Source organism: Mustela nigripes, chromosome 7 (genome assembly GCF_022355385.1).
Source record: "Mustela nigripes isolate SB6536 chromosome 7, MUSNIG.SB6536, whole genome shotgun sequence".
Classification (NCBI taxonomy): domain Eukaryota; kingdom Metazoa; phylum Chordata; class Mammalia; order Carnivora; family Mustelidae; genus Mustela; species Mustela nigripes.
This window is the reverse complement of record NC_081563.1, coordinates 100,252,679-100,267,294: the sequence shown is the minus strand read 5'-3', so window position 1 is coordinate 100,267,294 and position 14,616 is coordinate 100,252,679. Positions and strand designations below refer to the sequence as shown.

General features: G+C 38.7%; 1 protein-coding gene across 1 annotated transcript in view; it reads left to right on the top strand.

Annotated features, from left to right (window-relative positions):
- MACROD2 (mono-ADP ribosylhydrolase 2) overlaps positions 1 to 14,616 on the top strand; it is a 1,932,176-nt gene that overhangs the window by 1,467,561 nt on the left and 449,999 nt on the right. The gene's annotated exons all lie outside the window — the stretch shown is intronic.

Below are 14,616 nucleotides of genomic sequence, written 5' to 3'. Positions count from 1 at the left end.
ATATATATATATATATATATATATATATATATATATATTTAAGAGAGCAAGAGGGAGAGAGGAGCAGAGGGAGGGGAAAGGGGAGAGGAGAAAGAGAATCTCAAGCTGACTCCCCACTGAGTATGGAGCCCAATATGGGGCTGGATCTAAGGATCATGAGGTCATGACCTGAGTTGAATCCAAGAGTCGATCGCTTAACCTATTGAGTCCTATGGGTGCCCTGAGGATAACTCTTTATGGTAGGTTTAGAATATTTCTGAGTAGAAATTAAGAATGAACTCAGTAGGGATTCTCTTGCTTTGTTTAATTCATCTACAAGCCTAGCACCATGAGCTTATAATCACTTTGTGCCAGAAAATAGGTGTGATTGGGGAAAAAAAATCAGGACTGAACATAGTTCTTGACTCAAATAATGTAGTCTGTGTGCTGGCGACTAGTGTCGCCAACCACTGCTGGATGGAGGGGAGGTATTCAGACAGTCACAGTTGATCCTGGGGAAGGTGGGTGAGCAGGTGATTGACAGGACTACATTCTTACCACCCAAACATAGATTCATCTGGATGAGAGTCATAATAAAAATCAACCATCTATGGCAATCTCTGGGTTGGCCTTAAGCACTCTTTGAAGGATTATTAAAGAGCTGCCTAACTTCATATGAATTAAAAGCTAAATTTATTCAGAGCATAGAAAGATTTTTGCTGAGGATAGGACATTGCCTAGTGTTTCATCACAAGAGTGGTGGCAGATAATTTGGGTCAGGTTCAAACACAATGTACTTTTCAAAAAGTAGATCTGCAACGAAAAGCTGAATACCTAGAGTCATCTTAGTTTTGGCAATTTAATTTTTTATTCTAAACTTGCAGTCAAGTTCAGTGGCTCAAGGATGCTGTTGGAAGAGACATGTCTGGGTCAGACAAACGGTGGATTTGGGGCACATTTGGCTGTTTTCTTCCTTTGTGCAGGCAGAGTTGTTTTCTCACTGTGTTTCTGTGTACCAGCAGGAAAGAAAGCTGTGCACACATTTGTGTCTGTGTTATTCAGAACTCATCCCAGGCTGTGCTGCTGTCGTTAGCACATTGGAAAAGCAGAGAGCTTTTGATGAGTCACTAATAACTGGTTTCTTGGGACTGCTTGCTTACCATATACAAGCAAAGTGAGATTTCTGCTGTGGTTTAGAATTGATTGAAGAGTAAAAACCTGCTCACGTCTCTGTAAGGTACCATGGGTAAGAGTTATCTTCATTCTTTCTCCATGAAGAGGTGGTTTCCATATGTGATGAATGAATAGATGATAGATAGATAACATTGAAACTCTAGAACAATAGTAACTAACATGTACTGAGTACATGTGACGTGCCAAGCCCTATTCCAGGCTCTTTATCCCAGCATTTTGCAGATCTAGAAACTGACCCATGGCTAAGTAACAAGCTCAAGCTAGTTAATATCACTTCAGGATATTCTGAAACCAGCAGCCTTGGCCTAGGCTCACACTCCTCCTGTTCCACTAACTTTGAAATCCTCCGCATGTGTGCGCATGCATGTTTGCTTTTGAAGAACATTGAAAGATTCTACCTTGAATAGAAGGTGTTTGTATTGAGGCCATTCCTTTCTTTGTTGAGTATATAAGGTGAGAGCAGAAGAGAGAAAAAATTGCCCGGTTTTCCTGACTCTCAGATTTGATGCTTCTGCCTGGGCAAGATTTGTAAATCAGGTCTCTGAAACTCCAGCCGTTCCAGGGACCCAGACAGGCCTGTGTGAGAGAGGTAGGCTGTGTCCACTGAACTTCAAGAGCCCCTTTGACTTGGTTCCAGATACTAACCACCTTAAAGGATTAGCCAAGGTGACCTCACTAATTTTTTTGAAGAAGACAGATAATTGAGATTTTTAAAAAATCAATTTAAAAATATTAAAAATTAATTTTAAAAACTTAAAAAAAAACCACAAACACAAACCAATCCAAACATATCTATGGGCCAGATACGGTTCATGGGCTATCATTCTAAGATAATCCCTGTTTTATTTTTTTTTAATTTTTTATTTTTTATAAACATATATTTTTATCCCCAGGGGTACAGGTCTGTGAATCGCCAGGTTTACACACTTCACAGCACTCACCAAAGCACATACCCTCCCCAATGTCCATAACCCCACCCCTCTTCTCCCAACCCCCTTCCCCCCATAAGATAATCCCTGTTTTGGGTGAATAATGGGTCAGTTACAACAGATTTTTGTTTCTTGTTCTTCATTTAAGGAGGAAGGGGAATTATCACCTATGGGAAATCCCAGGACAGGGAATTGTCTAATAGAAGGACATATTTACTCTCTAGTGTTCAGCTATAGCTCTGCATACTTTCTACTGAAGGTGGGTTATCTCTTTTCACTGTATAATGTGGTAGGCACTAGTTACAAATGACTACTTAAGTTAAAATTAATTCAGTAAAATGAAAAGTCCAATTATTCATTTTTACCAACCACATTTCAGCCACTCAATAACCTCATGTGGCTACTGGCTACCATATTGAACAGAGTAGAATAAGAACATTTCCATCATTGCAGAAAATTCTATTGAACACTCTTCTTCAGATTCTTAGACTGGCGGCTCGGGCTATGTTGAGACTAAGCAATGTAAGAGGATACTCACATGAAAAAACTTGCATAAAAGTGAGTAGCAAGAAAAATTTCTTTCTCAGAAATTTCTTTCCTGGCTTAGTTACCTATGTGATTGGAATTCTCCCCACAGGAATACTGCCTTGAATGGTGATATAATAACTTTCCTGGGATGCAGTGCTTGTCAGTGCCATCAAGTCATTGCAGTGATACTTACATTAAAGTGATCTGAGGATATTTTTTAAAAATTTAAGTATTTGGGTTCTACTTTATAGCTACTTTGCCAGTACTTACAGAGAGTTGGGCTTAGCCATATTTGATCCTTAGGATGTCCCTCTTTGATCCAGACAGAGTCCTTTGGGTTAGCACTACTTCATTAGTGCAAATCAAGTTTGCCAGTCTGTTCCTGCCTTGGGAATAAGGTAGTCCCTTCCTTAACCACAGGGAATATGTTCCAAGACCCCCAGGGGATGCTTAAAACTGCAGATATTGCCAAACCCTATAAATACTATACTTTTCCTCACACAGACATGCATACCTCTGATAAAGTTTAATTTGTGAATTAAGCACAGTAAGAGATTAACAACTATAATAAATAAAACAATTATAATAATATATGAAATGAAATTTATGTGTTTTCTTTCTCAAAATATTTTATACTGTACTTACCCTTCTCCTTGTGATGATACCTATGTGATGAGATGAAGTAAGTTGAATGACATAGGCATTGTGATGTGGTGTTGGACTACTAATGAATGATCTTCTGATGATACATCAGGAGGATCATCTATTTCTTGACCAAGGTTGACTGCAGATAACTGAAACCACAGCAAAACTATGGATAAGAGGGACCACAGTACTCAAAGGCCTCAGTCATAATCAAATGATTTCTTGACTACAGTTTGCTTATATTTATTTGAACTTCTGCACCACAAAATTCCTTGGTGGCCATTTATGTTGTTACCTTAATAGAGCGAATTCCAGAAAATCTAACAGTATTGATCTACCTCAATAGAAAGAGAGTTTGTTTTCCCAAGAATGACAGATCTTTCATTCACATTTAATGGTCAGGTTTTCTACTGTTCACAACTCTTTGGAGATCCCCTAAAGTTAACTCTGCCCTTTGAATTTCTAATGCCGCTGGGAAATGCTTTACATTGAAACCACAGGTGATGGATAGGAAATAGCTGTTAATGGAGCACAATTGGAAAAGGGTCTATCTCCAACCATGGACCTCAATGTGTACTTCCCAGTCCCTTCCAGGATGCCACAGGTCTCTTAAAAATGGGATCTGGGGAGATCTGTTTAACCTCCCAGTGTTCAAGATGCTGGGTTACATTAACATGGTTTGGGTATCAGGTAGTCTTATCACTCTGCACCAGGAAAAGAACATGGTTTAGAACAAAAAAACTCCAGATAAGGACACATCAGGTGAAAGGCTACAGGTACTAAGAAGGACCAGGTAGCAGTAGACAAGAGAAACCTAGACAGAAAAGCTGGTGAGTGCAGCTAGGAGCATACTGAAGTTGACTCTTTTTTTTTTTTTAATTTTTTATTTTTTATAAACATATAATATATTTTTATCCCCAGGGGTACAGGTCTGTGAATCACCAGGTTTACACATTTCACAGCACTCACCATAGCACATACCCTCCCCAATGTCCATAACCACCCCCTTCTCCAAACCCCCCTCCCCCCAGCAGCCTTCAGTTTGTTTTGTGAGATTAAGAGTCACTTATGGTTTGTCTCCCTCCCAATCCCATCCTGTTTCATCTATTCTTCTCCTACCCCCTTAACCCCCCAGGTTGTATCTCCATTTCCTCATATCAGGGAGATCATATGATAGTTGTCTTTCTCTGCTTGACTTATTTCGCCAAGCATGATACCCTCTAGTTCCATCCACGTCGTCGCAAATGGCAAGATTTCATTTCTTTTGATGGCTGCATAGTATTCCATTGTATATATATACCATATCATCTTTATCCATTCATCTGTGGATGGACATTTAAGTTCTTTCCATAGTTTGGCTATGTAGACATTGCTGCTATAAACATTCGGGTGCACGTGCCCCTTTGGATCACTACATTTGTATCTTTAGGGTAAATACTCAGCAGTGCGATTGCTGGGTCATAGGGTAGTTCTATTTTCAACATTTTGAGGAACCTCCATGCTGTTTTCCAGAGTGGTTGCACCAGCTTGCATTCCCACCAACAGTGTAGGAGGGTTCCCCTTTCTCCGCATCCTCGCCAGCATCTGTCATTTCCTGACTTGTTAATTTTAGCCATTCTGACTGGTGTGAGGTGATATCTCATTGTGGTTTTGATTTGTATTTCCCTGATGCTGAGTGATGTGGAGCACTTTTTCATGTGTCTGTTGGCCATCTGGATGTCTTCTTTACAGAAATGACTGTTCATGTCTTCTGCCCATTTCTTTTCTTTTTTTTTTTTTTTAAAGATTTTATTTATTTATTTGACAGAGAGAAATCACAAGTAGATGGAGAGACAGGCAGAGAGAGAGAGAGGGAAGCAGGCTCCCTGCTGAGCAGAGAGCCCGATGCGGGACCCGATCCCAGGACCCTGAGATCATGATCTGAGCTGAAGGCAGCGGCTTAAACCACTGAGCCACCCAGGCGCCCCTGCCCATTTCTTGATTGGATTATTTGTTCCTTGGGTATTGAGTTTGCTAAGTTCTTTATAGATTTTGGACACTAGCCCTTTATCTGATATGTCCTTTGCAAAGATCTCCCATTCTGTCAGTTGTCTTTTGGTTTTGTTAACTGTTTCCTTTGCTGTGCAAAAGCTTTTGATCTTGATGAAATCCCAATAGTTTATTTTTGTCCTTGCTTCCCTTGCCTTTGGCGATGTTCCTAGGAAGATGTTGCTCTGGCTGAGGTTGAGGTTGCTGCCTGTGTTCTCTTCAAGGATTTTGATAGATTCCTTTCTCACATTGAGGTCCTTTATCCATTTTGAGTCTATTTTCGTGTGTGGTGTAAGGAAATGGTCCAATTTCATTTTTCTGCATGTGGTTGTCCAACTTTCCCAGTACCATTTGTTGAAGAGGCTGTCTTTTTTCCATTGGACATTCTTTCCTGCTTTGTCAAAGATTAGTTGACCATAGAGTAGAGGGTCTATTTCTGGGCTCTCTATTCTGTTCCATTGATCTATGTGTCTGTTTTTTTTGCCCGTACCATGCTGTCTTGATGGTGCCAGCTTTGTAATAGAGCTTGAAGTCTGGAATTGTGATGCCACCAACTTTGGCTTTCTTTTTCAATATTCCTTTGACTATTTGAGGTCTTTTCTGGTTCCATATAAATTTTAGGATTATTTGTTCCATTTCTTTGAAAAAAAAAAATGGATGGTACTTTGATAGGAATTGCATTAAATGTGTAGATTGCTTTAGGTAGCATAGACATTTTTACAATATTTATTCTTCCAATCCAGGAGCATGGAACATTTTTCCATTTCTTTGTGTCTTCCTCAAATTCTTTCATGAGTACTTTATAGTTTTCTGAGTATAGATTCTTTGCCTCTTTGGTTAGGTTTATTCCTAGGTATCTTATGGTTTTGGGTGCAATTGTAAATGGGATGGACTCTTTAATTTCTCTTTCTTCTGTCTTGTTGGTGTAGAGAAATGCAACTGATTTCTGTGCATTGATTTTATATCCTGACACTTTACTGAATTCCTGTACAAGTTCTAGCAGTTTTGGAGTGGAGTCTTTTGGGTTTTCCACATATAGTATCATATCATCTGCAAAGAGTGATATTTGGGGGCGCCTGGGTGGCTCAGTGGGTTAAGCCGCTGCCTTCGGCTCAGGTCATGATCTCAGGGTCCTGGGATCAAGTCCCGCATCAGGCTCTCTGCTTGGCAGGGAGCCTGCTTCCCTCTCTCTCTCTCTCTGCCTGTCTCTCCATCTACTTGTGATTTCTCTCTGTCAAATAAATAAATAAAATCTTAAAAAATAAAAAAAAAAAGAGTGATATTTGACTACTTCTTTGCAGATTTGGATGCCTTTAATTTCCTTTTGTTGTCTGATTGCTGAGGCTAGGACATCTACTACTATCTTGAATAGCAGTGGTGATAATGGACATCCCTGCCATGTTTCTGACCTTAGCGGAAAAGCTTTCAGTTTTTCTCCATTGAGAATGATATTTGCAGTGGGTTTTTCATAGATGGCTTTGATAATATTGAGGTATGTGCCCTCTATCCCTACACTTTGAAGAGTTTTGATCAGGAAAGGATGCTATACTTTGTCAAATGCTTTTTCAGCATCTATTGAGAGTATCATATGGTTCTTGTTCTTTCTTTTATTGATGTGTTGTATCACATTGATTGATTTGCAGATGTTGAACCAACCTTGCAGCCCAGTGGGAATAAATCCCACTTGGTCGTGGTGAATAATCCTTTTAATGTACTGTTGAACCCTATTGGCTAGTATTTTGGTGAGAATTTTCGCATCTGTGTTCATCAAGGATATTGGTCTGTAGTTCTCTTTTTTGATGGGATCCTTGTCTGGTTTTGAGATCAAGGTGATGCTGGCCTCATAAAATAAGTTTGGAAGTTTTCCTTCCTTTCTATTTTTTGGAACAGTTTCAGGAGAATAGGAATTAGTTCTTCTTTAAATGTTTGGTGAACCCCCCCCCCCGAGAAGCTGTCTGGCCCTGGACTTTTGTTTGTTTGGAGATTTTTGATGACTGTTTCAAGATCCTTACTGCTGAAGTTTACTCTTAATGGCCTGGCCTGTGACACCAGAGAAGGATCATGTGTAGGTCTCATTGATGACGACAAGATGACCAATAGCCCCTATAAAGTCACATCAATTTCCTGATAAGTTGACTCAAAGCAGGCCCATAACACCATCAGTAGTTTTGTTTGTTTGTTTGCTTTTTTACCATCAGTAGTTTTCACTTGCTATAACGCCTCCCAAACTTTGTTGCACATTAGAAAAACCTGGGGAATTCTAAAAATCCCAGATGCTCAGGTTGTCCCATACCAACTAAAGCAGAATGCTTAGGTATGGGAGCCAAGCATCAGTATTTTTAAAGATCCTCAGTGATTCCAATGTTCATCAAAGACTAGAGCCACTGATTTAACACCAAAGCATACTGGAAAATGACTGTTGTTGAGGTCTTTGGCTTGCTAACAAGGCTCAGAGCTACTAACTATGGTTCATGCCCTGTAATTCTATTCATTTTTTTTTTCTTTTATGGCCATCCAGTGGGCTTCCTCTGCATACAGGACAGAATCCAAGTCTGCCCTTCCATTTGTACTCTGTTGGAAAATTGAATGCTTTTCTGGATGCAGAAAAGGCAGAACAGGTCTGTTTGAGTGACTGCTCTTCCTAAATCAGAGGAACTCCAGTTTCTATAATGGGGCATCCAGAGGATGCTTAACTTCCCTCTGCGTGGGTATCTCCATCTGTTATTGGTCATGAGTATTCAAGGACATAATGGAGTAGTTCCCAAACAAACATTTTGTGCAGAATTTCTTGAATTTCAATGCTGCCCAATATCTGAGAACCACTGAAGTTACTTTATTAATGAAGCATTAAGAATGATATAGGTCGGGTGCCTGGGTGGCTCAGTGGGTTAAGCCACTGCCTTCAGCTCAGGTCATGATCTCAGGGTCCTGGGATCGAGTCCCACATCTGGCTCTCTGCTCAGCAGGGAGCCTGCTTCCTCCTCTCTCTCTGCCTGCCTCTCTGCCTACTTGTGATCTCTCTCTGTCAAGTAAATAAATAAAATCTTGAAAAAAAAATGAATGATGTAGGTCTTATCACCTTTCCTGCCCCTCAATTCCTGTGCATATTCTTTTCTTTCCATCTAGTTAAGAGTTACTTATGCTCTAAGGCAGAATTAACCAATTCTAGGGAGATGTATAAAATAACCCCTTGTCTGTGAATTAGCTATCCAAAGATATTCTTCAGTGGATGTTCTGTGCATTTCAAAGGGTCAATTCTTTGAGTTCCATTTGCCGATGAATAGCCTTGCACATAAGTACTTCAAAGATTGGTGGAGGCTTGTTTCTTATGAACTATACAAGTTATATCATGGCTACTTGACCTGGTATTTCCTCATGGCTGTCTTGAATTATGGCTTATTTCCTCATCTTGTGGGTCTTTCCTTGTCTGTATTCACCAAAGTAGTTGAACTATGCTCCGACTTTGCGTCATCTCAAGAGTTATGGGCAGGTTGTGCTCACAACTCCAACAGATAGGTCTGGTTTCATATATATTCCTGTATGTTTTTTCTCTCTGAGACCAGAAACTGTGAGGATCTCTACTGGCCCCAGACCACTTGAGTAGAGTCAGCCACTTTGGTCATAGGTGTCTGGCATGGCAGTTCCTGATACTGCCCATTTAGCTACTATGACTGCCTTGGGCTCTCTGTTCCTCCAAAAATATCTCAATGTTGGGCCATATCCAGGTGCCGCACTGTCACCGCATGAAGATGGAATATTTTGACACTGAGGAAGAAACAAGCTCTCATTACCTCTTATACTTTGCCTTTAGACCATTCATGATAGTTACAATTCTATATTTGATTGGTTCTTTTCTCTAGAATCCCACTAAGAGTCTCAGGGGGCAGGGACCATGTGTATGATTGCCATTTTATCTCTTGCACCTAGCAGAGTTCCTATCATAGAGTAGGCAGCCAATAGCTATTAGATGAACTTGGGCCCTGGGTAGAATAATTTTCCATAATAACAGCATCCAGTGTGGGCAAAACATCATTCCCAACAAGAAAAATGACATAGCTCAAAGAAGCAATTTCCATCATTTGCAGGCTTATGAGGTATCATGGTGTGATTCAGACCCACATGGTCCCCTATTCTTTTACAGTGATGTACCCAAAGCAATCCATTGCAGAACTGCCAACACAAATAAGATCAACCCAACTTGTATGTTCTAATTCATCTAGTATTAAAGTGTTCTTTTCATTATCAACACTAACTAACTGGTGAAACTTTGTGTGAAAACACTCTGGCAAGAAGTCAATGATAATCAACTCATATTTAAGAGCAATTTGGGTACGCCAATTATCCTTTTATCGTCCCTATTTGTATCATGGCCATTTAACTTCCCATTATATAAATCTAAATCTCCCTTGTTTACATAGTAATCTTGATAACTATATACTACATATAGGGGGTTCAGGAGCACTCAGAGGTCCCACTTGACATCTGGTTGCTGCAGGTAAGCATCACACTCAAGGAGAAGAGTACAGGTTAATGAGTTAATGAGTGATGATGGCAAGTAAAATGGACTAATGAAGAAGGAAGGCTTTTTCTTTATTTACATCTTTATAAAGGGGAAATAGAGGTTTGTTTTTGTTTTTGTTTTTATTTTTTTTTTTTAAGAAAAGGCAAGGTCATCAATATAAACTACTCAAAGTTTAGAATGTTGGTTTTGTGTTTATCCTTAGAGTGTCTGTCCTAGAGGACAGTAGTGAGATTTCTTTCATAAGCATTTCAGAATATCAGATGCTGAAGTGGATACCAAAAATAGTGTATCTTTTGGCCCTTACCATAAACTAAGCAAAAAGAAAAAAAAAAGTATCTAATATCTTTTAGATATTGGATTTTGTATTTTGGACCAAAAGATATCTAACCTCGCACAACAATTAGATGTCAATCCAATATAGCATATAATTTGGCACCACCAAAATTAGCAGATTTGTAACGTAAGCCCTAAAGAGATAAGAGAAGGAGGGAAATATTTAGGGTAAATTTTTTAGGAAGGGGGCTCTAAGGAGAGAGTGAAGAAAATGGACAGAGAGAAAGATTTGCATACACAGGAGTAGAAGGGAGGCCATTAGAGTAGGAGGGGGGAGCAAGGGAGTTCTAGAGTATAGAATGAGCAAAGAAGCAAGAATGATCAAATGTTTATAGAACAGTAATAATTCTGACTTGGCTGGTTATCACTGAGATAACCAGCCAGGTGGATTGACAGGTCTCCACTAATGGCATGTGATGGTACAGAAATTGATTCTACCAACTTGACTTAGTAGGAAAAAAAATACATAATCAGAAATTAGTAAACCATATTGGAGGACTGGGGCTATGCTTGTGGTTAGTTGACGTGTGTGTGTGTGTGTGTGTGTGTGTGTGTGTGTGTGTTTCATTGATCTGGTTTTTAAAGAATGCCCTCCTCCTCCCTTATAAGTATATATACCACCCCCCCCAAATCTCTGTCAAAGAATGTTAGATAGCAAATAGAAAAGAATATTTAGTTAAGGAAACATAGGTACCTCCCAAATAATCAATTTTTTTGTAAGCATAGTTCATTCATCCTCTGTTTCATAACATATTCACAAGCAAGTATCTTACCACATATTGGAAATCACAAAGAGATGACTTTGTGGTAATGGTTGTGGTGGGAAAATGCCAAAATATTATGTAAAATAAAACCTTTAAGGGGAAAAAAATCTTACTGTCTCAGCTTCCCATTCCCTTGTCTGCGCTTGAGGCTTCAAGCTGTTAGGACTGTACCAACAATTCCATGTGTTCCTCAGAGAAAATAAAATGAGCCCACTAGATATCAGTAAATATTTCTAAGTGTTTGGTTTCCATGTGTCTTAAAGTGTGAATTTTTGACTAAAGATTTTATTCAAGAAAAAGGCTCCTCATTCATTTTTCTTCAATAATATTAGTAAAGCTTAGTTAATGAGATTCAACTGTCTGTCCTATTCAGCATCATAATGCAATTGTTTGAAATAAACTGAAAGGAAATTTCATTTCGCACAGCCTTAGAAAGCATCATTGTTGAATGTTTGATGGAGAAAATTAGTTAAAAATAGGTTAAGTGTGTATGTTCACTATTTAATAGCCGGGGGTTCGGCTAAATCTACTTCCATTTTTACCACCCAACATCAGATTCCCGAGTTGTTACAGCCATTTTTCCCCCTTTATCATTTAACTAGTACCACCTCACTCTTCTTTCTCTTAACCCTCACTTTGCCCATGCTGCTCTCTGAGTTTCATTGGTGTATGGCTCAGAATCCTCTAAGGTCCATTACCAACATCCACAATTCTTCCCTGCAGCCTATTCACACTGTTTAGCAAATACCTCTCCAGTGGTTTTCCAAAAGCAAAACCCAGGACTTGAGATCTCCAAAATATGAAATGAGGAAAGGGGTTTGAAAGCCAAATGGCACAGCTGCTCTGGAAATGCATGTTTCCATCTTGCTTTTCCCTTTTCTCCTCAGTGTCTTCTATTTTATTTTTCTCTCTCTATTATCTCCATAGTGCTTGACAAATTATATCCTTTGCTCTTTTAGTTTGCTTTTTACCTACTTAGTCCCACTAGGAAAAAAAGGATACGAATTTTGAGGGTCACCTAGGAGGCTCCATTTGTTAAGAATCAGACTTGATTTGGGCTCAGGTCATGATCACATGGGTCATGAGTTCAGGGCATTCTTCTTGGAATTCTCTCTCCCTCCCTTTCTGCCCTGCCACCCTCATGCTTGCTCACTCACCCTCTCTACGATAAATAAATAAATAAAATTTTTTTAAAAAGAATTTTTGATGATTTAGCTCACTTCTGTATCTCCAGTATCTAGACTAGAGTCTGGTACACAAGAACTATTCAATAAATATTTGGAGAATGAATAATATAGAGTAGCAGTTCTCAACTAGGGCAGTTTTGCCTTCTGGGAATGTTTGACAAAGTCTGGAGACATTTTTGATCGTTGGGGTTGCAAGAAAGAGTAGTGTTTCTGGCATCCTACATTGTACAGAACAACCCCTCACACAAAGAATTATTTGGCCCTGTCAGTGGTGCTGAGGTTGAGAAATCCTTATGCATAGAATCCTCCAGAGTTCTGACGGGAAAGCTGGCTGCCATCTCCTCTGTGGCTCCCTCTGGTACATCTTCTGGACTGTGTCTTTTTCTGTGTCATCTCCTGACCAAACATTTCTGTTTGCTTTTTGTCATCTAGAAATTGAAATATCCTATTCATTTCATTTTATATTCCTTCATGGCCATTATAATGTGCTTTCCTGAAGGAGAGGCAAATGCCTGTGCTCAGCTACCATTTTGAACTTGAAACTCTATTATGCTTATTTTGTTTAAGTGTCATATTTCCTCTGAAGCCTTCCATATGTCTCAAGCCAATACGTCATTCTCTCTTCTCTGAATTCCTAGAATATTTACCATAAATTTTGTCCATTAGAGCAATGTATTAGATAGAGTGGCTCTCTAACAATGATGGCCCTATATGCAATAACTTAGAGAAGAGGGAAGTTTATATCTCTCCAATTTAACATCGAGGTCAAAGTTAGTAGGATGGTTCTTCTCCATGTGATTATTCAGGTTCAGGCTCCCTCCTTCTTGTTATTCTCAGAATGTTGTTGTCAACCAGAAAGGAGAGGTTCTGGAAGTAGACATATTTGGGTCTACTCAAAAGGCAAAGAGAGGTAGTCTTGTGAACATTTTCTTTTAAATAGTGATATGTGCTATGTAGGTATGGTGAGTATGTGTACATGTGTGCATATGTATAAAATGTTAACAGCAATTTTTGGAAGGTAGGACTGCAAGTGATTTTTGATTTTCGTTTTTTTTTGCTCTTCTATATTTTTGCAGTATTTTACACTGAATATATAATGCCCATAATTGTAGGCCACTTTAGACATACTCATTTGTTAAGACTTATTATTAAATGGAAACTATATATAAAGATCTGCCAAGGGAAGTAGGAAATTGCCAAATGGAAGCTAGGTGGTTTTTCTTCTAAACAAGAACAAGTAGAATAAGTCAATAACTGGAAATGTAAGCCTCCCCCTGCCAAACCCCCCCCCCCCCAAGAAAAAGAACCGTACTTTGGATTTTAAGTAAATTGAAAATAAAATTACTGTCTCTTCAAATATATCCTTAAACTGTAATTTTTATGTTTATATTTCTTGCCTTTCAAAAAAATAAATCAAGAAAATCAGGTGTTTGACATTATAGAGTTAAAACTCATAGCTTGACTTATTTTTGCCTTTTGACCGATGATTTTGACATTTAGCAAATGATAGTTAAGTTTGAGAACTGGGAGAAGAAAAGAGAACACACAGTGTAAAGTGGATGAAGCAGAGTAGAAGAGAATTCAGGAAAATAAAGGCAAATTTTGTATTCAGATAGGTGTGAAGATTAGTAACAGGCAGAAGAAATTTGAGGGAGGACAGGGAAATTTATCAAGACAGAAATGAAAGGGCAACAGCAAATAAAGCGTATCTTTGAAAAGGAAAAAAATAAGCTGAAGTACCTAGTAATAAATCTGAGTTAATTGGACCTAAGGTTTCATTATTTACCTATTAATCACTGTATTTTGCCTTTCCTTGATCATATGCAGAATTGCCTGTTGCTCCTTTGCCAGATAGGAAAGTGAAACTGAGGCTTTAGATGGAAATACGAAAGCTCATCCCAGCGTTACAATTAAGATCCATAGGGTGAAGGGACAGAAAGCTTTTGGCTAAAGGTTAAGTGAGTGTTTTACAAATTAATTCTCTGAAACCATAAACATGGGATAGTTTTCTGGATTTCTTTATGTTTAATGTCATAATCTAAGATTACCATATCATAGCTACTGAGAGACATAAATGGTGTATCTATTTTTATAAAATGCATTTTTCTTATTGAAAAATTATTAACCCTTTTATTTTCATATACCTGTGGTGCTCCCTCATTTTTCATGGTTATATAATATTCCATCAACTGAAAAGTTCAGTAAATATACTTCTGACAAGATTAGCCAGGTTGGATTTATGTCTATTGGTTCTATGTTTATAGGCTCTATCTTTATTGAAGAAAAAATTTACTTGGCACTTGTTATGGACTGAATATTTGTGTCCCTTCAAAATACCTAAGGTGATGGTATTAGGAGGTGGACTTTGATAGTTAATCAGATCATGAGGTTGGACCCTTTATGAATGGTATTAGTGCCCTTATACAAGGGACTCCAGAAAGCTCTCTTTTTGTAATATGAGGATACACAAGAAGTCAGCAGGTCTGCAACCTGGTAGAAGGCTCTCA